The 27,000-nt window shown below is 40.7% G+C and overlaps 1 protein-coding gene across 3 annotated transcripts in view; it reads right to left on the reverse strand.

Moving 5' to 3' along the window:
* sema3ab (sema domain, immunoglobulin domain (Ig), short basic domain, secreted, (semaphorin) 3Ab) overlaps nucleotides 1-27,000 on the reverse strand; it is a 411,101-nt gene that overhangs the window by 324,446 nt on the left and 59,655 nt on the right. For 2 of the 3 annotated variants that reach the window (XM_043714215.2, XM_087999317.1), the window contains one exon: nucleotides 25,923-25,987. The exons of the other annotated variant lie outside the window; for it this stretch is intronic. The gene's annotated coding sequence lies outside the window, so the exon portion shown is untranslated. The remainder of the gene's footprint in view (nucleotides 1-25,922; nucleotides 25,988-27,000) is intronic. 3 annotated transcript variants of the gene reach the window in all.

Here is a 27,000-nt window from a genome sequence, read left to right on the forward strand (position 1 = left end):
GAGAGATCTGGTTGTTCTTGTACACCAGTCAATGAAGGCAAGCATGCAGGTACAGCAGGTAGTGAAGAAGGCTAATAGCATGCTGGCCTTCATAACAAGAGGGATTGAGTATAGAAGCAAAGAGGTTCTTCTGCAGCTGTACAGGGCCCTGGTGAGACCACACCTGGAGTATTGTGTGCAGTTCTGGTCTCCAAATTTGAGGAAAGACATTCTGGCTATTGAGGGAGTGCAGATTAGGTTCACGAGGTCAATTCCTGGAATGGCGGGACTACCTTACGCTGAAAGACTGGAGCAACTAGGCTTGTATACCCTTGAGTTTAGAAGACTGAGAGTAGATCTGATTGAGACGTATAAGATTATTAAAGGATTGGACACTCTGGAGTCAGGAAACATGTTTCCGCTGATGGGTGAGTCCCGAACCAGAGGACATAGCTTAAAAATACGGGGTAGACCATTTGGGACAGAGATGAGGAGAAACTTCTTCACCCAGAGAGTGGTGGCTGTGTGGAATGCTCTGCCACAGAGGGCAGTGGATGCCCAGTCTCTGAATTCATTTAAGAAAAAGTTGGACAGAGGTCTCAAGGATAGTGGAATCAAGGGTTATGGAGATAAGGCAGGAACAGGATACTGATTAAGGATGATCATCCATGATCATATTGAATGGTGGTACAGGCTCGAAGGACAGAATGGCCTACTCCTGCACCTTTCGTCTATTGTATCAATTTGGGAATGAAAAGCACAAAGTTCAGTTTTGCTGCCTTCCACAAATAACCAGCCAATATCCGCAGGAGTGGCATGGTGGCTCAGTGGTTAGCACTGCTGCCTCACAGTGCCAGGGACCCAGCTTCACTTCCACCCTTGGGTGACTGTGCCAAACTCTACACAGACATTCTCCCCGTGTTTGCGTAGGTTTCCTCTGGGTGCTCGGGTTTCCTCCCAGGTGCCAGTAAAGTGAATTGGCCATGAGAAATGCAGGGTTATAGGGATAGGATAGGGGGCTTAGTCTGGGTGGGATGCTCTTCAGAGGGTTGGTGTGAACCAGTTGAACTGAATGGCCTGTTTCCACACTTTGGGGAATCTATTCTATTCAGTGTCACATTACACACAATCACAAAGCTAAGTTAGCGGAGCCCTCTCACAATATATTCCAACATTCTCAGCAGAAAGAGGGAAGGTAATGAAAAAAACTCTGTTGCAGAAATATTCAGTTCAAGTTAGAACAAATGATAAGTTGACAATGTCTGTACCAGAGTCAAAATTTAATGATGAGTATGCACTAATAAAATGTTAGTATCAAACAATTGGAATTCCTTAGAGATAAAGTAATATTGTATGATATTAGCCTGAATCCTTTTTTCAGATAATTCTTGATTCAGGTAATCCATCTTAACGAAAGCCACCCAAGTTGTTACATATTTGCAATTGGCTACACTTCTTGTTCTTAGCTTGCTGAGAATTATCTTGTCACCATGTTCATAATGTGCAGGAAATCACAGGAAATGTTATTGAGAGTGATAGCATTCTGTTTCCTATTCTAACGCGGTATAAAAATAGATAAATATATTATAATTCCCTTTTTGTTGTGTAGAAGTCATTTGTATTTGAATAAAACAATTGTTGGAGATCCGAAACAAAAACAAAAGTTGTTGAAGGAACTCAACAGGTCTGGCAGCATTTATGGGCAGAAAGCAGCGTAACTGTTTCTTTCTAGTGACTCTTCATTAGAAGAAATTCTGAAGAAGGTTCACTGGATTTGAAATGGTAACTTTGCTCTCTCCCCACAGACACTGCTAGACCTGCTGAGTTTCTCCAGCAATTTGTTTTCATTTCACTTATGTTAATCAGGACATTTGACAGCTTCCCTCACAAAAATGATGTTCATTATATTTTATGCCGATATATTCCATGAGTCCCAAGAACAGCAAAACGAGTTTCTGATAATAGTTTTCAAGTTCAGAATGACTGAAGCTGCATAGTCTTCTTTACGCAAGGGAGCTGTCAAGGCTGAGTTGTTAAGTATATCCAAGGCTGAAATAGACTGGCATTTAATCAGTAAAGGAATCAAGAGTTATGGGGAAAAATAGCAGGAATGTGGAATTCAGGATCATGATTTTCATTGAAAGGAGGAGCAGATTTAATGGGTCAAATCGCCTTTGTTTGCCCCTACATCTTATGGTCTGCTGTTTCTAATTCTAAGCATCTTCTTCCTTTTTGGTTCTCCTAAACTCCAAAATACACTGCAATGTGTCTGAGCTGAAAAAAACCTTATTTCATCACCTTGTACACTAACTGATTAATTCTCTGCCTTCCAAACCAACTCATTTTCCTAATTATTGCTTCTTCACTTTAAACCTGTACTCTGAAACATGGCTGTTTATCTAGTTTTTCTCTCTCAAAAGAGATTATCAATTTGAACATTATTGTGGCACCCAACAAGCATAAAATGCCTTACTACTGATATGGATACAGATTTCTGTTCAGTCAGTTGGAAAGGACTGTAAGCAGATATAAATTCTAATTCTGATTCAATCCTGCAAATGCTCCTCTGACAATACCAGATGCAGATTGTTTGTCGCTACTTGAGTCTGATGAATTTTAAGAAAATAAAACAAGATATTCAAATAATTCCAACAGATGAAGATTGCTGGGAACTTTATTGAGAACAAAGGAACCAATCAGAAAAAGAGAGACGTAGAATCTTGAAAACAAACCCAGAAAGCCCTGGCCAAGTGCAGCAGGGTAATCAGGGTTTGGCAGAAAAAGCTAAGTCTTTTGGGTAGAAACCCTCCGAGGATGTTATGCATTGTGTTCTGACAAAGATACAAGCCAAGAACATAAACCCCACTTTCTGTCAGAGATTCTGAAAAATCCACTCAGCATTTGAGTTTTCTGTTTCAGAATTTATCTCTCGTTGCAAAGCATTTTATTCCCTAAAATAATATTTTAAAAACTTTGCGAACACTCATTGATAAAAACATGTAGTCGTGTCAAAATCCACACACTACAATTACATTCCATTAAGTACGTGTGAAAATAAGTATTTTTAATCATTGGACCACTTCAAAGTGTTTACTCGGAGCTGTCCATCAAACTGTGACCTGACCGACATCACACTGCGTTAATAATGGGTTGTGAAATCAGTCAGGCAGCACAAATCCTAGATTACTTAATTTCCAATGGCATTGTGCATTCATGTATAATTTTTTTACAGTCAGAAAGATACTTGACCTCTCCTAAAGGTTTCCCACAAACTTATCCAAATGGTATCCTCCTTCAAAATATGCCAGCTTCATATATTCTCCTGAGTCCTCTAAAGATCAAAAGTCATGTTACTGGGCATCCCACCATGGGAGTTGGATTTTTATTTATTTATTCAAAGCATGTGCACAACACTAACCAGGTCAGCATTCATTGTCCATTCTTAATTGCTGAGGAGCAAGCACATTGCTGTGGCTCTGGAGTCGCATGAAGGTCAGACCAGGTAAGGACAGCAGATTTTTTTTTCCCTCCCGAAAGGACATTCATGAGCTAGATGAGGTTTTTACAAGAATCACTTCAGGCCAAATTTTTTTTATTGAAATTTGCCTTGAAGGGATCCGCACCCATTTCCTTAGAATGTGATCCTGGGGTTCTGCATTACTAGCCTGGAGACATCACCACTGCTTCTCTCAGTCAGATTGAAGGCAGCTGCAGAGGTCCATATTCAGTTTTATTCTTGAACTATGGATGTGCAAAGTACAACCAGTCCCTATTCGCTGGCAGGTGCTGGGTTCAACAGCAACTTTTCTGAAATCAGAGCCCCAGTGACTCAGATGAACATCCTTTTGATTTTAATAACCCTCGGGCATTCTGTTCCAATTACAGCTGAATGCGGCCAAGGCATGAGGATGAAAAGACTTGGAAAAATAACTTGTTTGACTGAGTCATGCTTAGAGTTGAGGTGCATCACCAGGAGTGCAGTTTTGTAGAAATATTGTTGGGAACAAAGAAACATGCAACATAATAACAGGCCCTTCGGCCCATCAAGATTGCGCCGACGCATGCTGCCTTTCTAAACTAAAATCATTTTGCCTCTACGTGGTCTGTATCCCTCTATTCCCTGCCTATAGGTAACTGTCAAGATGCCTCTTAAATGTTGCTTAAGTATCCACCACCTAGTGAAATTTAATTCAATTAATAAAATGTAATCATAATCTGAAATTACCATCAACTGTTGGTTAAAAACCCATCTGCTTCACTAATGCTCTTTAAGGAAGGAAATCTGCCACCCTTACCTGGTGTGGGTGTACATGTGACTCCAGACCCACGGCAATGTGGTTGACTCTTAACTGCCCTCTGAAATGACCACACATGTCACTAAGTTCAACAGCATTTAGAAATGGTCCCCAAGTGCTTGCTGTGCCAACATCCTATGAAAGGACATATTAAACTAGGAGACATAATCAATTGTGTAGAAATGATCTGCAGGTTAAGAAGAGACATGTCTATTGTTCCCAAGGGTGAAGTCATCTGTTTTAACTCTGAAAACAATAAGCTTGAATATTTTCATCTGGTAAAAAGCTGGTAATGTAATGGTTGTTCATTTTATACAGAGCACTGAAAGGTAGCTCAGAGGATGTGAAATGCAAATTTAGAGTCAGAAACAGAGATATACAGCTTCGGTCCAACCTGTCCGTGCTGACCAGATATCCCAACTCAATCTAGTCCCACCTCCCAACACCCGGCCCATATCCCTCCAAACCCTTCCTATTCATGTACCCACCCAGATGCCTTTTAAATGTTATAATTGTACTAGCCGCCACCACTTCCTCTGATAACTCATTCAATACACACGCCACCCTCTATGTGAACAAGTTGTCCCTTAGGTCTCCTTTATATCTTTCCCCACTCACCCTAAACCTATGCCCTCTAATTCTTTTCTTCCCCACCCCAAGGAAAAGACCCTGTCTATTTAACCTATCCATGCCTCTCATTAATTTTATAAACCTCTAAGATCACTCCTCAGCCTCTAGTGAAATTGAAAGACTCTCTTGGGTAGTTGACCTTTATCATTGAGGGTGGTTTCAGTACACAACACAACACGAGGACTTTATTACCACAAGCTTAAGATGTCTGCCTTGTGGTAAAAATATCATTCATGGTTTGTGGCTCCCACTGGCTATCGTGCATTTATTGTTCATCGCTAATTGTCCAGAGGGCAGTTCAGAGTTAACTGCACTGTTGTGGCCTGGAGTCACATATGTGATCATCCAGGGATCAGCAGAGGGAGAAAAAGAGAAACTTGTAGGGATAGAATTGAAAACAGATGAGGGAGAAAATGATTGTGCGGGGTGTGTCTGGCAGATTCCAGTGGGTTAGCTTTGGGGGAGGGGTGCTGAGGGGCCTTCCTCATGTTTCTCTTGATCCACAAGCAGTACTGGAAAAACATGGATCAGGCTTGGTCCCAGAGCCATGAAAAATCAGTTGTAGAGGTTTTAAATCCCAAGTGCTGACAGATTCTGGGATGAGGAGTCACTCTTCACTCTTAGAAATACTGGTTGTCACCCCATTCGAATTGCAGTGGGTTGGGGTTGAGGTTTTTCTTTTTTTTCCAATTTAACACCCACACCACAAACCCTCCCAACCCCAAATATGATAAGACCCATCCTGGAAATTCATCAACACCAATTTACTCAAAATACTTAAATTCTATTGCAATTAATTTATGATTCATCCTTTTCATTGGTGCAATAAATTTTGTTAAGTTACTCCCATATAATTCTCTGCTGCTATGAGTTCAGTCTACCAAAAAGTGGCAGTGTCATATATTGAGATTTCATTGCAGGAATGTGGTCTGCCTGTGTCTCTGCCAAGAGTTGTTATATATCTTGGGTTCAAGTCCAACTGTTGATGGTTTTATAAGTAGAAATTTGTACCAATAAAAACCATTTGCTCTGAGCATGACATGTCATGGTAAAATGTGCACAGAATGTTCGCTGGGAGTTTGGGCCAGGCAGAAGGTGACATCAGAGGACAAGACATATTGTACCGAATATACTCCTGACTGTACTACTGTAGGACAATCAAAAGCTGGGAGTCAGTGGTTTAATGCAGTCTTAAAACAATATTAAGAACAGTTTCTCACTGTCTTCCAAAACCAGAGATTAAATAAAGTTTGCCTTCACGATTAACCATCTAAAATCTTTAATTAAATCTGATTTGACTACATGTTTCAATGGTGCCATAGAGTTGAATCAGAAAACAAGACCACCTTCTATCAGCACTGAGCTATCATGTGGTCTTACATCCTGTGGTCTTACATCCTGTGGTCTTACATCCTAGAAGATGCTTTAAAGATACACAACCAAAGTGAGACATTGATTGGCAATGAAGCAGAAACAGATGGCCAATGGGCTTCATACAAGTTGGAGGTTAACCTTCTCAGTTAAATACCGATAGTACATCATGGTCTATTCAGTTCTGAAAAGTATAATGGCATTGTTTTGGGTGACTATATTTAATATTATGACAGCTCAGTAACATTGGAAATATTAAGATGGGCTTATGGAATTCATAGGAGATCGAGTGGATTATCAAGATTCTTGTTTAAATTTGAGTTTCAGAATGGATTGGACTAACATTGCTCCCAGCATGAACTGCACCTCCACCACATCATCTGAAGCTCTGCTGCCAATGTCCTAACTTATTCCAAGTCCTATTCCCCTACCACCACTGCTTCCTGAACCGAATTGATTTCTGCTTAAACAATGTATCAATTTCAAAATTCATGTCCTTGTTTTCCAATGCATCATGATCATCAGCTGCTGGCACGAGTTGTGTCCACACCACTGAAAACAACGGGTCAGGCAGCATCCATGCAGAGAGAGCAAGCTAACGCTTCAAGCTAAAGTCTGGGTGACATTTCATCAGAGCTGTGTCCACACCACTTACTTTAATGTAGTCAGGGCTCTCGCCTGTGAGCATGTTGCATCCATATGGATCCGACAAAATTTCACTTTGGCGCAGAAATACCTTCCACAATTCACTGAATGTAGTTATGATTGATTGTGGGAGAATTACTATAGAATGCTATGATGAAACAACAGGATACAAGTCTCAAATTATTTCTCGGGTCTGGCATAGGACCATGAGTACAGTCTATTTTTAATTAAACCTTGGCATGTGAGCATCACTGGCAATGTCACCATTTATTGCCAGCCTTGTTTTTGAGTAGATGGCACTGTAACAGTTTCTTGAACTGCTGCAGTCCTTGGGCTGGAGGGATACCCATCGTGCTGTAGGTGAGGGAGATCCTGGACTTCGAGCTAGCACCAGTAATGGAATGGTGATATTGTTCAAAGTCAGGATGGTGTGTGGCTTGGAGGGAAACTTAGGGGCTGTTGTGTATTATTTTAGTTTTAGTTAAGATGATGAAAAAAGTTACTTTCTAGAAGTTTGATTTAGTATATTCAACATTGGGGTCGGTAATAAAATTGTGTAGCTATGCAAGTAAAATATTAAAGATGAAGAAAGTGCACTGAGCTTTGCTCAGTTCTGTAGCAAAACAAATTAAAATATTTTTCCCTTTCTTTCATACAACAAGCTATAGCCATTCTGTTGGTTTTATTTCATGAATTGATCAAGTTTCAATATCTATAATTTTTTAAAGTTCTCAGGTCAAAGTATTTGAAGGAATATTGCACTAGATATCATTGGCTAAAGAACAGAACTGCTGTGGATGCCTCTGTGGGAATGAATGATATTTTGAGTTGTGAATCTCTAAAATATACTGGTGTACTTGTGCGGTTCTGTCTTTTGCTTGAGAAGTGGCTGCTCATTTTCACCTTCGCTGTTAGTTCAAACATTCATTGGATTACAAACTAATTATCCATTAAAAGGAAACCTGACATGAAGAGAGCAAACATCTTTTTAAAAGAGTCATGATGATTCATCTCTCTGACTAGAAAGTAAGCAATTTAAGGAGTCTCATTCCTTCAGGCATTGAAGTCTTTTTAGAGATTTTACGAATGCTAAAATTTGAATGTAAGGTGCTTTTGTTTTTCACCATCTGACACTTTTATCTTCCTCTTAAATAAATCTTTCTTTCCTTGCCCTGGTATTTCCTCTGGTACCACATTTGACATTTAAGCACCTCTTGGATAGGCACATGGAAGATAGTACAATGAAGGGTATCTAGGTTAGTCTGATCTTAGATAAGGATAAAGGGCCAGCACAACATGAAGGGCCAAAAGGCCTGTGCTGTACTGTTCTATTTTCTATGTTGACCTGTGTGTTCCAGCCATTGCTCAGTTGGTACCATGTTTAGCTGTCAGAAATCAAGAACTCCAGTTTCACTTTGGGGCTTTAACAAAAGTAAAGACCAGCTCTAGTGAAGCAGTTTCACATTTCTGGCGATGCCAACTTTGAATGAAATGTTAATCAAAGCTCCATCAACTGTCTGAGATGGTTTTAAGGAGCACATGTAGGAGCTTATTGTGTGCACATTTAGTGACATACTATTTTACATTACAATGACCAACTTTAAAAGTATCTTCAAGTCAGAATGGTGAGTAGCCTAGAGGGGATGGTGTTCCTATGTATCTGCTGCTTTCTTCCTTCCAGATGGTGGAAGCCATGGGTTTAAAAGGTGCTGTCAAAGAAGCCTTGATGAGGTGTTATTGTACATCTTGCTAATGGTACACACTGTTCTGCTGTGCATCAAATATGCAAGATCTGCAATCATTCGATAGATGGGCATGATGCACAGCTTTTTCTCATTTTGAACAACAAAATGTTTCTTTCCATAGACAAGGTTCAGCAAAACATCATTTGCCACAGGCAAGGATAATGCCTAATAAGGAAAACCATTCCCAAGATTATGTTCAGCTGAACTTTATAATGAAAAACAAAGCACTGATGGACTTTCAAACAACCCATATTGCCTTAATTTTCCACTGTTCTGAGCCAATCTTCAGCACTAATTTGACATAGTTGCATTAAACTTGACATTCCCAACACTGTTTGGACAAACGTGATCATCCATATTGTGTATTGTTGGGGTTGTTTTTATTCATTGGACTTCAATTTGCAGTTTTGAGATCAAGCACAAATGTTAATAAAATGATGGATCGGGTGATGGTCTGCTTGTCATCTGGTTTTCCAAATAATTGAACTTCCCATTCCATCATCAGAACATTTTGGAGGCTCCTGTGAGTCATCTATGATCTGAAGTGAAGTCTGATTGAGGGCCAAGTATTGTGTACAATGCAAGGATTTAACTTGTAAAAAGCTCATTTATCACTATATCTCATGTAATTGCAAAATTGATGAATCAGCTTCAGAACGATGAATACAAGCTGAAAGGACATGAAAATTCTGTTTCCAATTTTCTGTTTAACTGTTGTGTGTACTGAGCTGTAACTGGTTGATTGGTTTTTAAAGCTGGAAGATTCTGGAAGGCTGAGCTTAAAAGTGACAATGAATGGGACACTATTGGTGTACAATTTAACATGAGGCACATGTGTGAAGTAATACCACAGCTCCATGGATGCAAACTTCAAACGAGCACCTTTTGCTACATTGATGAGCCATTTCCTAACACTTTGTGCAAAAGTGTCTTTCTGGTTGAAATCACATCCAAAACTGACTTTTGTCCGGTCAATCCTCATAGATAGTATCCACATCATCAATTAGATATCCTTGGATCTCCACTAATTGTCCTCTATACCACTTTATGTTTGAGTTCGGAACTAAAACCTTGTTGGTTTGTCCTTGTAACTTTATTTATGTGTAAGGTACTGCAGAGCTGTCAGTTCCAGGTTGTGAAACCCATTGGCAAATTGACTATTATTGCATTCACCTTTTGGTAACATTTCACTCGTCAAATGATCCAATCCTCTTTATCTGGGGCTCACTTCCCTGAAAATGCTGACATTTTCTGAAATTGCTCTAATTATTGTCTCCTGGTCCTCAGTGTTACCAGCCACAGGTTGTAATGTCTATTGTCATTATGACAACAGGCTTTAGCCAGATGTGTATAATGTTTATATTCAGTTTTTAATCTGCTTTTAAGACAGCCCGACTCAATATTCATGCCACTGTATAAATGTCATTTAAGTCAGCAATCAACAATGATATTACCAAATCAAGTATTTGCTGTAAACCGGACCTTAAGCACAATTGTCACCTATATTAACTGCAACCACAACATTTTGTAGTAAAAATTGAACTGCTGCATTAATAATAAGATCTCATTTTAAATAATATTTTCTATGACAAAATAAAATATTGAAACAATGTTTTTAATTAATAAAAATCAATGGAGAATAATTTTGAGCAGAATTCTGTAGCGAATTATTTCACCAAATTTTGTTTATACTTCAGAACCTTTCTACAATAAACATCAACGGGTCAAACACAGGAACATTCAATAGCATGCAGGTATTTGCTTATAGCCTTAATACCACTTAGAGTTACATCATATTTAATCTGTTAATAGTTGGTGATAAGTACAGTGTGACAGACCAACACCACCAAACAACAAGCAATCTCAGGTCACCAGCAATAAACTAAATGCTTACAGATTGAAAGCATGTTGAGTCATAGCAGTAACATGATAGCACATTCAAATAAAATTCACCTGTTTGTCATTTTAACAAACATGTTAGTCACTTTGAAATAAAATAACTCTGCTGGGCCATCTCTATACAATGGGTATCTCCATTATGATACATAAACTTAATCTTTATAGATAGGTTCCTGAATAGTGCACAAAGGAATATTAATGGTTGAGTGCCTTTGTTAAAATAGCAGATGGAGGAATTTTAGATGAATGCATTATCCCTTTACACATCATTACTAATATCACACTCAGTTTTTTAAATCCTTTGGGATTAGCACCAGTTTGTTGAGAAGGCGGGGGAGAGATGATTACATATTGAAGTTTTTTTTAGTTTGGTAATGTGAGTGTCTCAGGCTGGATCAGCATGTATTGCCCATCCATAATTGCAAAAGGGCAGTTGAGTGTCAACCACATTGCTGTGGATGTTTGATTTTGTAATTGGAATTCTGTGACCAGCAGTGTACCAGAGGGATCAGTCCTGGGGCCCTTGTTGGTTATGTACATTAATGACTTGGATGTCAATGTAAACATTATAATTCATAAGTTTGCCGATTACTTGAAAATTGATGTTTATGGAGGATGGTCTCAGAGCAATGGAAGATGGAATTTAATCCTGGTAAGTGCAAGGTGGTGCATTTTAGGAGGTCTAATAAGGGAAGGATACCCACGATGAATGATAGGTCCTCATGGAGTACTGAGGAACAAAGGGATCTTGGTGTTTGAGACCATAGATTCCTGAAGGTGTCAGCACAGGCAGACAGGGTGGTGAAGAAGGGATATAGGACGTTTGTCTTCATTACCTGGGACAGAGAGTATAGGAGCAAGGAAGTTATGTGGACATTTTATAAAATGTTGGTTAGGTTCCAGATGGAATGCTGCATGCAGTTCTGGTTACCATGCTATTGGATTGCACTGGAGCGGGTGGAGAGGAGATTCACCAGGATATTGTCTTGGATGAAAGTCTCAGTGATGAGGAGATACTGGATAGGCCGGGTTTGTTTACTTTGGAGCAATGGACGCTAACGCTAATGATTGAAATACATAAAATTCTGAGTGGGGCAGGTAGAATTGATCATGAGAATCTCTTTCCTCATGGCTGATGTGTCTAAAACTATAGGGCTTAACTTTAAGGTGAGGAGCAAATAGTTCAGAGGAGATCTGAGGAAACATAATTTCACCCAGAGGATGGTAGAAATATGGAATGTGCTGTCTGAGAGGATGGGGTAGGCAAGTATTCTTGTAACATTTAAGAAGCATCTGGATGAACACTTACAATGCTAGGGAATAGTAGGTGACGGACCAAGTGGAAATAAATGGGATTAGTGCAATGGGATTGAAAGGCCTATTCAATGTTGTATGACATTCAGTGATTCTAAGAACAGAGGACATCTTTTCACAATGACACCACAAATATTGTGCTAGACATCAATAGCACTGAGGGCTTTGAATGCTGGCAATCAACATTATTTTTGCTGAGGCCCCCTGTGCACCTACCATTGAGAATGTGTCAAAATAGAAGCACACTCACTGTTATAACCTTTAGAATGTCAACACATTCCTCCCTCTGGGGTTCTGGGCTTCTGGGGTCAGGCAGATATACTACTTTCTTCTCATTACCTCTCTTCGCTCTCTTTAAGAGTTATACATTATCCTTCAGTAGGACTCTAGGAAGTAGCAAGAATCAGAGGGATCTTGGTGTTTATATCCACCCATTGCTTAAACTATCAGGACAGGTGGATTAAGTGGTTAAGGAGGCAGATGGAATACTTGCCTTTATTAGTTGAGGCATAGAATTTAAGAACAGGGAGGTGATGCGGGAACTGTAAACAACATTGGTTAGGCCACAGCGAGAGCATTATGTGCCGTTCTGGAATGCACATCACAGGAAAGATGTGATAGCACTGGGAGAGGGGAGGAGGAGATTTACCTGGATGTTGCCTGGGCTGGAGAGTTTCAGTGTTGAAGAGAAATTGCACAGATTGGGTTGTTTTCCTCAGAACAAAGGAGATTGAGAAGGAACATGATTGAGATCTATAAAATGATGAGGGGCATAGATTGGGTTGACAGAAATAAACTTTTCTCTTTGGTGGGGTAATCTGTAACTGGGGAAATAGATTGAAGGGAGGAGGAATCTGTGACCGGGGGCGTAGGTTGAAGGGAGAGGAATCTGTGACCGGGGCGTAGGTTGAAGGGAGGGGGAATCTGTGACCGGGGCGTAGGTTGAAGGGAGGAGGAATCTGTGACCGGGGCGTAGGTTGAAGGGAGGAGGGAATCTGTGACCGAGGGCGTAGGTTGAAGGGAGGGGGGAATCTGTGACCGAGGGCGTAGGTTGAAGGGAGGGGGGATCTGTGACCGGGGCGTAGGTTGAAGGGAGGAGGGAATCTGTGACCGGGGCGTAGGTTGAAGGGAGGAGGAATCTGTGACCGGGGGCGTAGGTTGAAGGGAGGGGGAATCTGTGACCGGGGCGTAGGTTGAAGGGAGGAGGAATCTGTGACTGGGACGTAGGTTGAAGGGAGGAGGGAATCTGTGACCGAGGGTGTAGGTTGAAGGGAGGGGGGAATCTGTGACCGAGGGCGTAGATTGAAGGGAGGAGGAATCTGTGACCAGGGCGTAGGTTGAAGGGTGGGGGAATCTGTGACCGGGGAAATAGATTGAAGGGAGGGGGAATCTGTGACCGGGGAAATAGATTGAAGGGAGGGGGAATCTGTGACCGGGGAAATAGATTGAAGGGAGGGGTGAATCTGTGACCGGGGGCGTAGATTGAAGGGAAGGGGTGGGAGGGTTATAGGGGATTTGAGGAAAATGTTTTCATCCATTGGATGGTAGAAATCTGGAATGGTAGAGGCAGAAAGCCTTATTGCACTGGTAGTATTGAGATGTACACTTACAAGGCAAGTGAACCAATGGGTCAAGGCCTGGAACATGGGGATTAAAATAGTCAGGTGGCTGTTTTTTGTCCAGTACAGACTCGATGGGCTGAAGAGCCTTTTTCTGTGATTTTTCATCTTTATAACTGCAAGACCTCCAAAACTACACCATAGTCTGGTTCAGTGTCAATTATTCTCAGCTCTTTGTGGAGTGACTGTGAACTGGACCAACATCCCCCATTAAAGCTGCAGAAACCAGCAATTGCATGTTATTCAATGTGAGATACATAAACCAGTTCAGTTCACGAACCTCACTTCAAACAAATAATAAAAACAGAAAGCTGTTTATTTCATCAGAAATTCAACAATTGCCTTTGACACAGTTTTGAGGTTTATTCAAAGTAAAGTTGAACAATATCTCACTGTGTTTGAGTTGTTCATTTTGACCTCCAGGAGAATAACGTTGCACTGAACTAGCTGAATTATTACGTGAAGTAGTTCTGCATTAAAATTATTCATACTTGGTCAAGACTAAAAATGCCTTTCAATTTACAAGCCACAGTTTGTTACCAGAGTCACAATATTCCCCAATTGCTGAAACAATTTCGAAAAAAGTTAAAAAGTAATGGAAGTGAATTTGTTCATAATGATGTAATTCTGACATCAACTGTCAATTGCTGTTCAGTCTCTGAGAAAAGAGGAATGGAAGAGCTTTATTGAAGACATGGGATTGATGTTCTGTTCCTTTAAATGTAAATAAAAAGTTTAATTGATGCCTGTGGGTCAGACAGCAGTCACTCTGAGATAAGGTAGTGACAGAAATGAAGCAGATTCAGAGTAGGGGCAGTCTCATTGAGTAGAGCAGCCTCAAACGTGGCTAGACACCCAACTCCCACACAACCTGCACCCATTCGCCAACATTCCCCACACCTAAACACCCAACTACCACACACCAACATACCCAACTCCTAAACAGCCAACTCCCACACGCCCCACACCCACACGCCAACATACCCAACTCCTAAACACCCAACTTCCATCACAACCAACACCCAACTCCCACCACACCGGTTTCATGGTGGTCAGAATTCACAGATTTCAAATCCCAGAAGCAGCACAATCTACCTGGGCCATAATGACTGATCAAACCAGACCCAGTGATTTTCAACCTTTTTTTTGGCCACTGTCTCCCTCGGAGCTCTTCTCAGGTTCCAGGCCGCCCCTTCTCAAACAGGGATACAACAAACAGACAGAAAATGATTTCAGTTTTCAATCTGTGGCCCCCTTCAAATGTACCAGGGCCACTAACTTGTATTTATATGTCCATTCATTGAAAGATCCATAACTATCTCTCTGGACAAAATGTCCTCAGTGGGTGAAAGCTATTTTATTTGTTCTTCAATTTTGCTGACAATTTCAGAGTTGCAATCAGTGGAAAAACTCTAATAGGAAGATTTTTAAAGAGGTGAATAGCTCAGTTTGAACAAAGTGTACCATGAGCATTTGCCTGTTCCTTTCAATAGGTTAAAGTCTGATACTTTCAAATCATCCTATTATTATTGGTTAATGATTGTTAACATTTTTGCACATTCTCTTGGCCACTATACTGCAGGTGTTTAGGTTGTTGACCTAATGAGACCAATGCAACCAATTCAAAAACATTTCAGTCAACCCCTGTGGCTCATTCCTGATGCCTTCCAGTGGCATCACCTGTCCGAGGAACCAACCTGAGGTTAGCTTTTTACATAACTTTGGGCTAAAGGCCAGGAAGAACAGGTCCCTGAATAGGAACATCAAGCAGAACCCTCAAGCATGTTTCACCACATCATTTTCCCATGCTGTCCCCATGACCCTTGATGTCATTAATAACCAGAAATCTACTCGTCGCTGTATTGATTACTCAATGACTGAGCTTCCACAGACTTCTGGGGTAGAGAATTCTAAAATTTCACCACCCTCTGAATGAAGACATCCTTCCACACCTCAGTCATAAATGATAGGCTTTGAATAAAAACCTAAGTCCCTTAGGTCTAGATCCTCCCACTGGGGGAAACATCCTCTCTGTCCTTTTCCAAATGGTGGATTCTGTATAAATAGAGAATGATGCCTTATAGACCAATAAGGGATTGTTAACCATATCAAGATTATAGTGCAGTTTTTTTTGTAGGCACAAAGATGAGTAGGGGTAGGGGAGTTAGAATAGGAGGAGCTTGAAGATAATGGGAGGGGGAAAGTAGGGTTAAACTATCCTGTGTATGATTTTGCAGTGTAGGATTGATACCCACAGTGTGTTGGTCAATAATGTATCCCTAATCCAAGAACACACACATATTATTTGTGCATTAGCATTTGGCTGTTTGTGCATCTTTGTGTACACAACTTTCCTGTCTATTACCAACTTTTGAAAGAATTATATTGTCTATAAAGTAGCTCTGAATGATCTGAGATTGATAAAGTCTCTGAGTAAATGTGAGAATTTCTTTCTTTTTTGATATTCAAATTAATTTTTCCAAGTGATTTGCATTTTAATACCAATATTGATATTTTTTCACAGTTAGCTAGTTGTGAAACATTTGTTGATTCTAACTACAGTAGATAAATCCTTGACCAAATTATTTGTTTGGTAGAAGAATACATCGTATATGCAAAAAGTAACTGAGGTACCAAATGTAAAGGCAGGTGAATATAAATGCTTATATTTTCCCAATTATCCTTAACTTTGATACCATGCCCTTTGACACATTAATGAGATGCCTTCTCCTATGACTAAAGTACAGCACTTTATCATTCACCAACACAGGTTCCAATTGTTCTCTTTCACCTGTGGTTCAAGCAGGTGGTCACTGAATGCAGATGGAGATTAATTCCTGTAATGTACACAATTCCTGAGTGCCAACGTGAATGAAAGGCAAATTACAGAGAATGTCTCCTGTCATGTCGACATTCCATTTGTGTGATTGTTCCATAGACCATGGCATTGTGACATGTAATAGCTACAGGATGTAGAGAATCGAAGAAGTAATCAGTGGGACTGAAACAATAACATTTGTGGCATCTGGACCAATATGTTTTTGCAAATGATTGACTTTTAATTAAATTTTCAGTGCACATCTCAAACTGTACATGATTTATGAAAATTAACTGAATGCATGTCAGCATGACTTCAAGTCATGACATTTTCAATTTATACAACAAATCTGAAGAGGATTATTGAAAACCTCACAACACCCTCCCAAATACATTACAGAAGGATCTCCTTATAGTGTTTAGTTATATTCTTGAAATTATTACTGACATTGTGAGAGCTGACCCAAAGACTCCAGCTCTTAGAAAAATAATGTTAGTTGTAGATTCTTAGCCATTTCCATTAGTTGTGAACTAACAGAAATGGCTAAGAAACTTGACCCTGAAGAAGAACTGGAAGACTAGTTGGATAGCATGATATGTGCTTCCAAATAAACCTGTTGGACTATAGCCTGGTGTTGTGTGTAATTTTTAACTTTGTGCACCCCAGTCCAACTCCAAATCATAGTGTATTGATGGTAGGGAATTCTGTGATAGAACATAGAACATTACAGCGCAGTACAGGCCCTTGATGTTACGTTGACCTGTGGAAACAATCAGAAGCCCATCTAACCTACACTATTCCGTGGTAATGACATTGGATGACACAGCAAGCCAACTACATTCCATCTTGTTGAAGTGTTGATGCAGAGATTTGGTGTGATTGTTTGCTTATGGAATCATTCAGTTCTGTCTACTGCATGCAGTTTCTGCTGATGAGCGTGCAAGTTCTCCTGTGTTGTGTTAATGGTGATGTATAAATAAAAATTTTGAAGAAGGGTCAGAGTGGACTTGAAATATTATTTCAATTTCTCTCCACAGATGTTGCCAGCCTTATTGAGTTTCTCAATAAACAAAGGCACTAGTTTGTCTATCTAAGGCCAGTTGGCATGAGGGCCAAGAAATATGGACCATGACAACTTAATATTGGCACCGGACTGGTGTTACCCAAGTTGGAGAGTGTAGTACATTATCACATAACATGGAGAGTGGAGGAGGCTGTATTGCATCTGATGTATCTCTCACCTTCTCAAACAACAGTTGAGATATTAATATTTGTGTTATAAAATCATAAATGGCAGCATCATTATTTAAGATGAAATATCCTGGATACTTAGCATGCAGAATGGTTCAATTTTTTTCTTGTGGTTATATGCTCTCTGGGTTGAATAGCATTTCGAGCTGAAACTTTTGTGATTTATGTCCAAGATGATTTCCAATCCTTTGCAATGCTTGATTTACAATGTTTTCCACCCAATTAGTTCTGTAACCAATGGGTAATTTTTCAAATAAAGTATGTTTCAAATCTTTTGAAGCCATGTTTTTAATGTAGTTTTGCCTTCAACAGGACAATGGCAACTTTGGCTCTAGATCATGTATCAAACTTACTAAAAGCATGTTCACAACTCCATAAGATATTGGAGCAGAATTAGGTCATTCAGCTCACCAAGTCTGTTTGCCAGTTGATCATGGTTGATATGTTTCTCAATCTCTTTCTCCTGCCTTCTCCCGGTAACCCTTAATATCCTTTCTTCTCAAGAACCTATAATCTATGCCTTAAATGCACTCAATGACTTGATCTCCACAGCCTTCTGTAGTAATGAGATCCACAGATTCACCATGCTCTGGCTGAAGAAATTCCTCCCCAGCTCAGTTCCAAAGGGCCTTCCCTTTACTCTGAGGATATGCTCTCAGGTCATTGGCTCTCCTACAATTGGAAAAATCATCTCATCATCCAGGCCTCTCACTATTTCAGGTTTGCTGTGGTTCTGTTTGCCGAGCTGGAAGTTTTTGTTGCAAACGTTTCGTCCCCTGGCTAGGCAACATCATCAGTGCTTGGGAGCCTCCTGCGAAGCACTTCTTTGATGTTTCCTCCGGTGTTTATAGTGGTCTGTCCCTGCCGCTTCCGGTTGTCAGTTTCAGCTGTCCGCTGTAGTGGTTGGTATATTGGGTCCAGGTCGATGTGTTTGTTGATGGAGTTTGTGGATGAATGCCATGCCTCTAGGAATTCCCTGGCTGTTCTCTGTCTGGCTTGCCCTATGATAGTAGTGTTGTCCCAGTCGAATTCATGTTGCTCGTTGTCTGCGTGTGTGGCTACTAAGGATAGCTGGTCGAGTCGTTTCGTGGCTAGTTGATGTTCATATATGCGGATTGTTAGCTGTCTTCCTTAGTAGCCACACACGCAGACAACAAGCAACATGAATTCGACTGGGACAACACTACTATCATAGGGCAAGCCAGACAGAGAACAGCCAGGGAATTCCTAGAGACATGGCATTCATCCACAAACTCCATCAACAAACACATCGACCTGGACCCAATATATCAACCACTACAGCGGACAGCTGAAACTGACAACCGGAAGCGGCAGGGACAGACCACTATAAACACCGGAGGAAACATCAAAGAAGCGCTTCGCAGGAGGCTCCCAAGCACTGATGATGTTGCCTAGCCAGGGGACGAAACGTTTGCAACAAAAACTTCCAGCTCGGCGAACAGAACCACAGCAACGAGCACCCGAGCTACAAATCTTCGCACAAATTTCAGGTTTCCCCTCATCCTTCTAAACTCCATCAAGTAGAGACACAGAGGTCCTCAACTGCTTCTCATATGACAAGCTCTTCATCCCTGGGATCATTCTTGTGAATCTCCTCTGGACCCAATCCTCCCAATGCCAGCACATCCATCCTTCGATAGAGGGCTCAAAACTTCTCAAAATATTCTAAGTGTGGTCCGACTGGAGCCTTGTACAGCCTCAGCTGTACATCTCTGCTCTTGTATTCTAGTCCTCTTAAAAAAAAAATTTCTAACATTGCATTTGTCTTCTTAACTGCCAACTGAACCTGCATGTTAATTTCCAGAGAATCCTGAACAAGGACTCCCAGATCCCTTTGTCCTTCAGATTTCCAAAGCATTTCCCTCTTTAGAAAACAGTCTTCTATTCTTCCTACCAAAACACACAACCTCATCTTCCTACACTGTATTCCATCTGCCATTTTTTCGCCCACTGTCCTAACCCATCCAAGTCCTTCTGCAGACTCTCAGCTTCATCAACACTACCTGACCCTCCATCTATTTTTGTGTCATCTGCAAACTTAGTAAGAATGCCCTCAGTTCCTTCATCCAGATCATTATTGTATAAAGCGAACAGTTGTGGTCCCAAATGGACCCCTGCAGAATTCTGCTAGTCACTAGCTGCCATCCTGAAAAACGATCCCTTTATCCTCTTCTGTCAGGCAACAAATCCTCTCTCCATGCCGGTACCTTGTCTCGAACACCATGAGCTCTTGTCTTATTTTGCAGCCTGCTGTGTGGCACTTCAACAAAGGCTCTCCTTTGGCTAATGTGCTCGTTACCTCCTCAAACAATTTTAACAGATTTGTCAGGCATGATCTACCCTTGACAAAGCTGTGCTGACTCTAATTTATCATGGACTTCAATTATTTGCCACTATCTCATCCTTAATAATGGATCCAAACTCTTAACAATGATCTAATGTTTCCAGTCATCTGCTTCCCTCCCTTCTTTAACTGTACTGTTATATTACCATTTTCCAGTTTTCTGCCACCCTCCCTGACTCCAGTGATTCCTGAAAGATCACCACCAATGCCTCCACTATCTCCTCAGCTATCTTCTTCAGAGCTCTGGGGTGTAGTCCATCTGACTTGGTGGTGAGCATTTCTGCCTCATAGCGCCAGGAGCCTGAGTTTGATTCCATCCTCAGGTGACTGTGCAAACTCCTCAGACACATTCTCCCCCTGTCTGCGTGGATTGCTTTTGGGTGCTCCAGTTTCCTCCTACAGTCTAAAGATGTGGAGGTCAGTGTAGATTGGCCATGCTAAATTGCCCCACCATGTCCAAGGATGTGCAGGCTAGGTGGATTGACCATGCAAAATGCAGGGTTATAGGGATAGAGTAGGATGGGTCTGGGTGGGATTCACTTCAGAGGGCCTGTGTGGATTTGATGGTCTAGGTATATAAACAATGACTGCAGATGCTGGAAACCAGATTCTGGATTAGTGGTGCTGGAAAAGCACAGCAGTACTGCTCCTCGGATGCTGCCTGAACTGCTGTGCTTTTCCAGCACGACTAATCCTGGATTCAATGGTCTGAATGGACTAGTCTGACACTGGAGGGCTTCTATGATCCAGATGATTAATCCACCTTCAGATCCTTCAGCTTCCCCAGCATCTACCCCTTATAGATGACCACTGCACTCACCTCTGCCTCCGGCTCATGAAGTTCTGGTATGCTGCTGGTATCTTCCCCTGTGAAGATTGATGCAAAGTACCTATTCAGTTCCTCTGCATCTCTTTGTTCCCCATTGCTATTTCTCCAGCCTCATTTTCTAATGGTCCAGTGTCAATACTTGTCTCTCTCTTACTTTCATATATGTAAAAGAAAAACTTTTGCAATCCTCACTAGATTACCAGCTATTTTACTCTCATATTTCATCTACTGCTGCCTTATTGAATTTTAGTTATCCTCTTCTGGTTTATAAAGGCTTTCCTGAAACTTCACCACATTGTGTTTTTTTTTCTTTTGATTTTTTTTTTGCTGTCCCTAACTTCCCTGGTCAGCCTCGTCCTCCCCTTGATATGTTTCTGCTTCCACTGAATGAATTTCTGCCATGCCTCCTGAATTACCCCCATTGCTGCTCCACAGTCGTCTTTCCTATCAACTCTGGCCAGCTCCTCCCTCATGTCTTTATAGTTACTTTTACTCAATTGAAATACCATTATATCTGATTTCAGCTTCTCCCTCCCACACTGTGGGTGATTTCTATCGTATTATGATCACTGATCCCTAGGGGTTTCTTCACCTTAAACTCTCTAATCAAGTCTGTCTTAATAGAAAGCACCAGATCCAGAATTGCCTGTTTCCTAGTGGACCCTCCCACAAGTAACTACAAAAGAACATCTCGTATACATTCCACAAATTCCTTTTCTTGGAATCTGCTACCAACCTTCGCTTTCCAGTTCATCTGCATATTTATGTCCCAAATTTTTATTGTAATAGTGCCTTTCTTTCCTGCCTTTTCTATCTCCTAATTATTATTTGGGTTTCACATCCTGACTACTGCTAGGAGATTCGAACATAACTCCTAACAAGGTCCTTTATTGTTCTTCAATTCTACAGGTTCAATGCTTTCCAATGCTATATTGGTTCTGTCATGGACATAATTTGCTGATACATTACGTAGTGATTACTTAACTAGAGATGCCTGTACAAAAGGACATGAATTCAAATCCCATAACAATGACTGGGGAATTGAGATTACTGATTAAATAAATCTGGAACAAAAAGCTAATCTCAGTAATGGTGACCATGACAACTATTGGTGATTGCTGGAAAAGTCCTATCTGATTCACTAATATCCTTTGTGAAAGAAATCTGTCATCTTTACCACATCTGGCTTAAGAGTGACTTGAAACCCACAGCAAATTTTAATTCTTCACCTTTTATCTGTCCTCAGAAAAGGCCAAGCAAGCCACTCAGATGAATCAAAAACCATTCACAGCAGTTTATGAACAGTTTGTCTTCACTTCCTGAGGGACAATTTCACATGAGAGAATCCCTGTGATTTTTAACACTCGAACCAAACTTGTAGGATTATGTTTAAATGTTTATTGGTTTACAACATATCCCATTATTTCAAAATGGTGGTGTTTCATTTTAAGGAAACCTACTTTCATTGATATAAACACCTTCATCCTTATGTGACGGAACATCCAGTAAACTCTTCCAGTTAATAATCTGTATTTGCGAGCTTGGAGTGAAGGTGTGGTCAGAGGCTGGGGGTTGGGAGGCTGTGGGCGGGTTACATGGTCTGGTTTTTGGACAGTCCACCCACTTCTTGCACATGGCCACTCCTTGGGCATGTCCGAGACCATCAAGATGATTGGAACCTTCACAGCTGCGTCTTTTCCAATCCTTCTGGTCCAGGGTATGAAATTCCAATGAGTTGGTGAGGATGCTGCATTTTTCAGTGAAGTTTTGAGATCAGCTTTGAAATATTTCCTCTGCCCCTCCAGGTAATCTGATTTGCCATAATAACATTTGAAGTATTGAACTTGGTATGGAAGTCTCGTGTTGTGAATCGGGATAGTGTAGCCTGCTGACCCCAGCTGTTGACCATAGCCAGTGTCTCTATACTGAGGATGTTGATGTGGCAGAGGCCTCTGATAATGAAAATCCTGCCAATGTCATAGATTCATAGTGTCATATAGCATAGAAACAGACCCTTCAGGCCACCATGTTTAAGCCAACCAATCAAACGCCAAACTACACTAAACCCATTTTCCCACGCTTGGTCCATAGTCTACAATGGAGATAGTGAGGACTGCAGATGTGGGAGATCAGAGTTGAGAGTGTGTTGCTGGAAAAGCACTAGCAGGTCAGGCAGCATCTGAGGAGCAGGAAAATCAACGTTTCAGGTGAAAGTCCTTCATCAGGAAGGGCTACAATGCCCTGACAAGTTGCTGCCCATCAATACTGGTAATGTTTCGCTGGAGAAACAATGCTTTAAAATATTTAACACAACTCTCTGATGAAGTTGAGCACAGATTATACCCAATTGTGGGGTTACACAACTAAATAAGTTCCAACATCTCAAATTAACACTTCGTTCCACTGTCCTTTCAGAAGTCAAAGTCTTTCCCTTGTTCCATGCTAAAAATATTTCTTGCATGTTAGTGTAAAAATAAACTGTCGACCAAACCCCATGTCGTGAGCTGATAGCTGGGTCTCCTTTGATTTTTCACACTTTCCACCGTTTGCTGAGCAAATTTGGATCTTGTGGTAGGGGAGAATTGTGCCACAAACATTTGCTGGACAGACGTGCAGACACATTTATAGCACAGGCTTTCAGTCTCTGAGCCATGCAGCCATTGAATATAACATCAAACCACATAATATTACCCACAAGGTTTTAAAAAAAAATGGTAACAACTGATTAGTAACAGATGGAAGCTTCAGATAATTCTTCCTGCTTTATTCAGTTTAATTGATTCTACAGTCAATTAACATTCTAAAAAAAGTCACAACATTTATGATAAAGCTCAAAAAGCTAATTTGTTATCGATGATGTTGAATAAGCATCGAAAAAGATTATGTTTGTCTTGGGAGGGAGGAGGACCTTTTAGCTCAAAAACCAGTTACAAAATTGTTTACCACAGAAATCCTGTTGTTGTGCACTTCATTCTTTATCCCATTGCCACTTCACGTTTTCCCTCTGGATCATGGAGTCAGTCAAATACAGATGTTTGAGACAATTGTTGTCTCACCACAACAGGAGTCAATTCATCAAGACCAGGTCAGTAACACTAATTACTGAATAGGGAGATGGTTGAGAAAATTAATTATACTCACTGGCCGTGAGAGTGGTAGAGGCTGAACCATCAATAATTCCACAAAATAAATTTGCTGGACTTCGGGGAATGGGTTGAGCAATGGGCCTGACTGAGTTGCTTCATGGAGAGCTGTCTTGGATTTTGTGTGGTTAATGACTCAATAATTCTGTTATTAATAAAAAGGTATTATCTAATTTGAACATTTTCTCTCATCTGACCTCTATTGGCCAAACGAAATCCAGATACTACTTTGCATTTTTTATCATTAATATTAATTAAAATTTCTGTGGCTCAGTGGGTAACACATTATGAGTCAGGAGACTATGGGCTTACATTTTCAATCTGCGTCTGAAGCTCACTTCAGGACAAAGCTGAGAGAGTTGAATTGTCATCAAACGCAATGCTAAATTAAGATTTTTGCAGGTAGATGTATTTAATCACATGGCGCAGTTGTATGGGCAGAGATGGCCAGTGAGCCTCTGCACTTGCTATCACCATTCTCTTTAAATGTAGCAAACTGACAGGGTCCTGCTTAGTCCAGGATGGGAAAGGAAGACAACGTCCTTGTCAATATAGACTATATTTTGTAGATAGCAATATATCACTTATTACAAATTAGCAACGAGTTCCAATTTACATTGGTATGATAGTCATTGTTATAGTGACTTCAAGGGAAGGTGCAGAAGGAGAGTCTCCAGCTCGGAGCCTGGAGGCCTGGGTTTAAACCCCACTTTTTTGAGAGGTGTGTCATAACATCTCGGAACAGGTTGATTGGAAAATACATTGACACTTGGAGGAGGAGGGGAGGGGATGCTCGGTCTCCCTCCTAATCTGCTCTGTCCACAAGTCTCTATGACATCATCATTGTGGGTGTTGATTATAAGACTTATCAATATTGACACTTGCAGACCCAAACCTGATAGCTGATCATTCAAAACAGAGAGCATGGGAGCCCTCTACTGCCCCCCACCACTCCCCCACCCCAACCACCCATTACACTGGTTGATATTTATCACCCAACCCTACATCAAAATTAACTGATCCCTAAAAGTGTCTGCTCTCTACACGTAATTTCATTATGCAATTACTTTTGTAATTAATAGTAGCAAAGCATTTTGTGTGGTCCTGAAAGGCACTATATAAATTCAGAATATTTAATTTCAGAAGCTGAAGCTAACACCTGACCAATAGCTGGACTCCATTTGAATGTATTTTAGATCACAGGGTCAGGTCAGTCCCTGATCTTATTTATCTTGAATGTATGTTGCACCTTCTGCAAATGTTGCAACAATAATCAATCCTTAGGTCACTACATAAATGCAATCCTGTGATGTTCACCACTAACCAGGTACTGCTGTCAAACCAAAAGACACTCTACCAATCACGAATCAGAGATGTGATATATGAATTTCAATGCTGGTGTGATGCCAAGTATGTAGGCTGCATGTCCTAAAGCCTGGCAGCTGATTTCAAACAGTGTGTCCGTTTTACTGTTCTTAACAAGCAAATCATGATCATACCCAGTCAGCACACTTGCAAAGTTTTTGAATAGTGTTTGCTGTATAATCTGAGCATGTGATGAATTAAGTTGACATCCAATTTAGGATTGCATTCCTGAAGAAGGGCCTGTGCCCGAAACGTCGAATCTCCTGTTCCCTGGATGCTGCCTGACCTGCTGTGCTGTTCCAGCAATAAAGTTTCAACTTTGATCTCCAGCATCTGCAGACCTCACTTTCTCCATCCAATTTAGGATTGTCAGTTGGGTTCACAGTGTGGTACATGTGCATGCACTGGAACCTACATATGTTAATACACAGGGCTCTGTTGTTTACAGACAGACAAAACATGTACACATACTGCACTTGTTTCATATCAACAGAATAGGTGATTTTCACTCGCTGGTTCATTTCTCAGGTCAACGCTCTAACCCGTCAAAGTTGATCTGCCTAATTTAAAATTTAAACAAAGCCTGGTAACTAACTGTCAGTCATCATTAGCTGGTGAATTCTCCACAGTAACACGTTAACAGAGTCCACTTACCAACCAACTAGTGTTTCCTCCCGTATTTTGGATTTCCCCTTAACTTGGTGTTCCTCTGAATTGTCCTGAGGGCAAGGCAAAAAAGTTTCAGCCAGATGTGTATTTTGTCATTAGCACATATAACAGTATGACATGAAAAAGGCTCCATCTACAGAAGAAACCTTCCCTATGGTTTCACAGATAGAGGGTATCAATTCTAGCGGAATGTGGATTTTGGTTCCTGCTGTGATTACTCAGCCTGAGTCAGTGACTGCCCTCCATCAACATACAGGTCAGACTCTGACACTGTCATTAGGTGGGGCTGTTGATTTTTCAGCTGAGGCTCGACTGAAAACTGCCCATCAGAGGAGATCCAATAAGTTGATTTTTAAAATAACATACTTGGGAACTATTCTCCTGTTCTAAGAGATTGTTATCACACATCCTTCACAGAAATTTAGCCAAAAAACAGATTTGAATTCCATCAACTTATTTATTTCAAAGTACTGAGGGGTAAATAATCTTCACATAAATAAATTACGTAATTAATAGTAGGCTGATACCTTCTTCACAAATGTTTGCTTTCTCTTTCTTTAAACTAAAAGGATCATAGAATCATAAACTATAGCTGAGAGCCTTTGGCCCATTGAGTTTGCACTTAATCTACACTAATTTCACCTCCCAGCACTTGGTCCGTTGGTGATGTTGTGACATTTCAAGTGCTCATTGAAGAACTTTTTAAAGGTTTTGAGGTTTCCAGTCTCAACTCCCCTCCCAGACAGTGCATTCCAGATTCCCTCCACCCTCTAAGTGAAAAACGTTTCCTCAAATCTTCTCTAAAGCTCCTGTGGTTTATAAAAAAGCATAATCTTTATAATACACCCTATAATCATACATATTTGTCATTATATGGTGACATACTTCAGTAACTCGTATCTGACTTGTTTGTTGTGAAAACAAATGAGAAAGGTATTGTGGTCCAGTAATGAGTCAACCAGATTAACTTGGACAGTAGTTTAAACTTCATCAACCCAGTACATGCACCAATTTGGAACAGCAAAACATTGGTGAGATTCAGTAAGAGTTGTTGGAAATTATA

This window comes from Chiloscyllium plagiosum, unplaced genomic scaffold (genome assembly GCF_037043375.1).
Source record: "Chiloscyllium plagiosum isolate Xiang-an unplaced genomic scaffold, Cpla_swu_hap1 HiC_scaffold_23, whole genome shotgun sequence".
Classification (NCBI taxonomy): Eukaryota; Metazoa; Chordata; class Chondrichthyes; order Orectolobiformes; family Hemiscylliidae; genus Chiloscyllium; species Chiloscyllium plagiosum.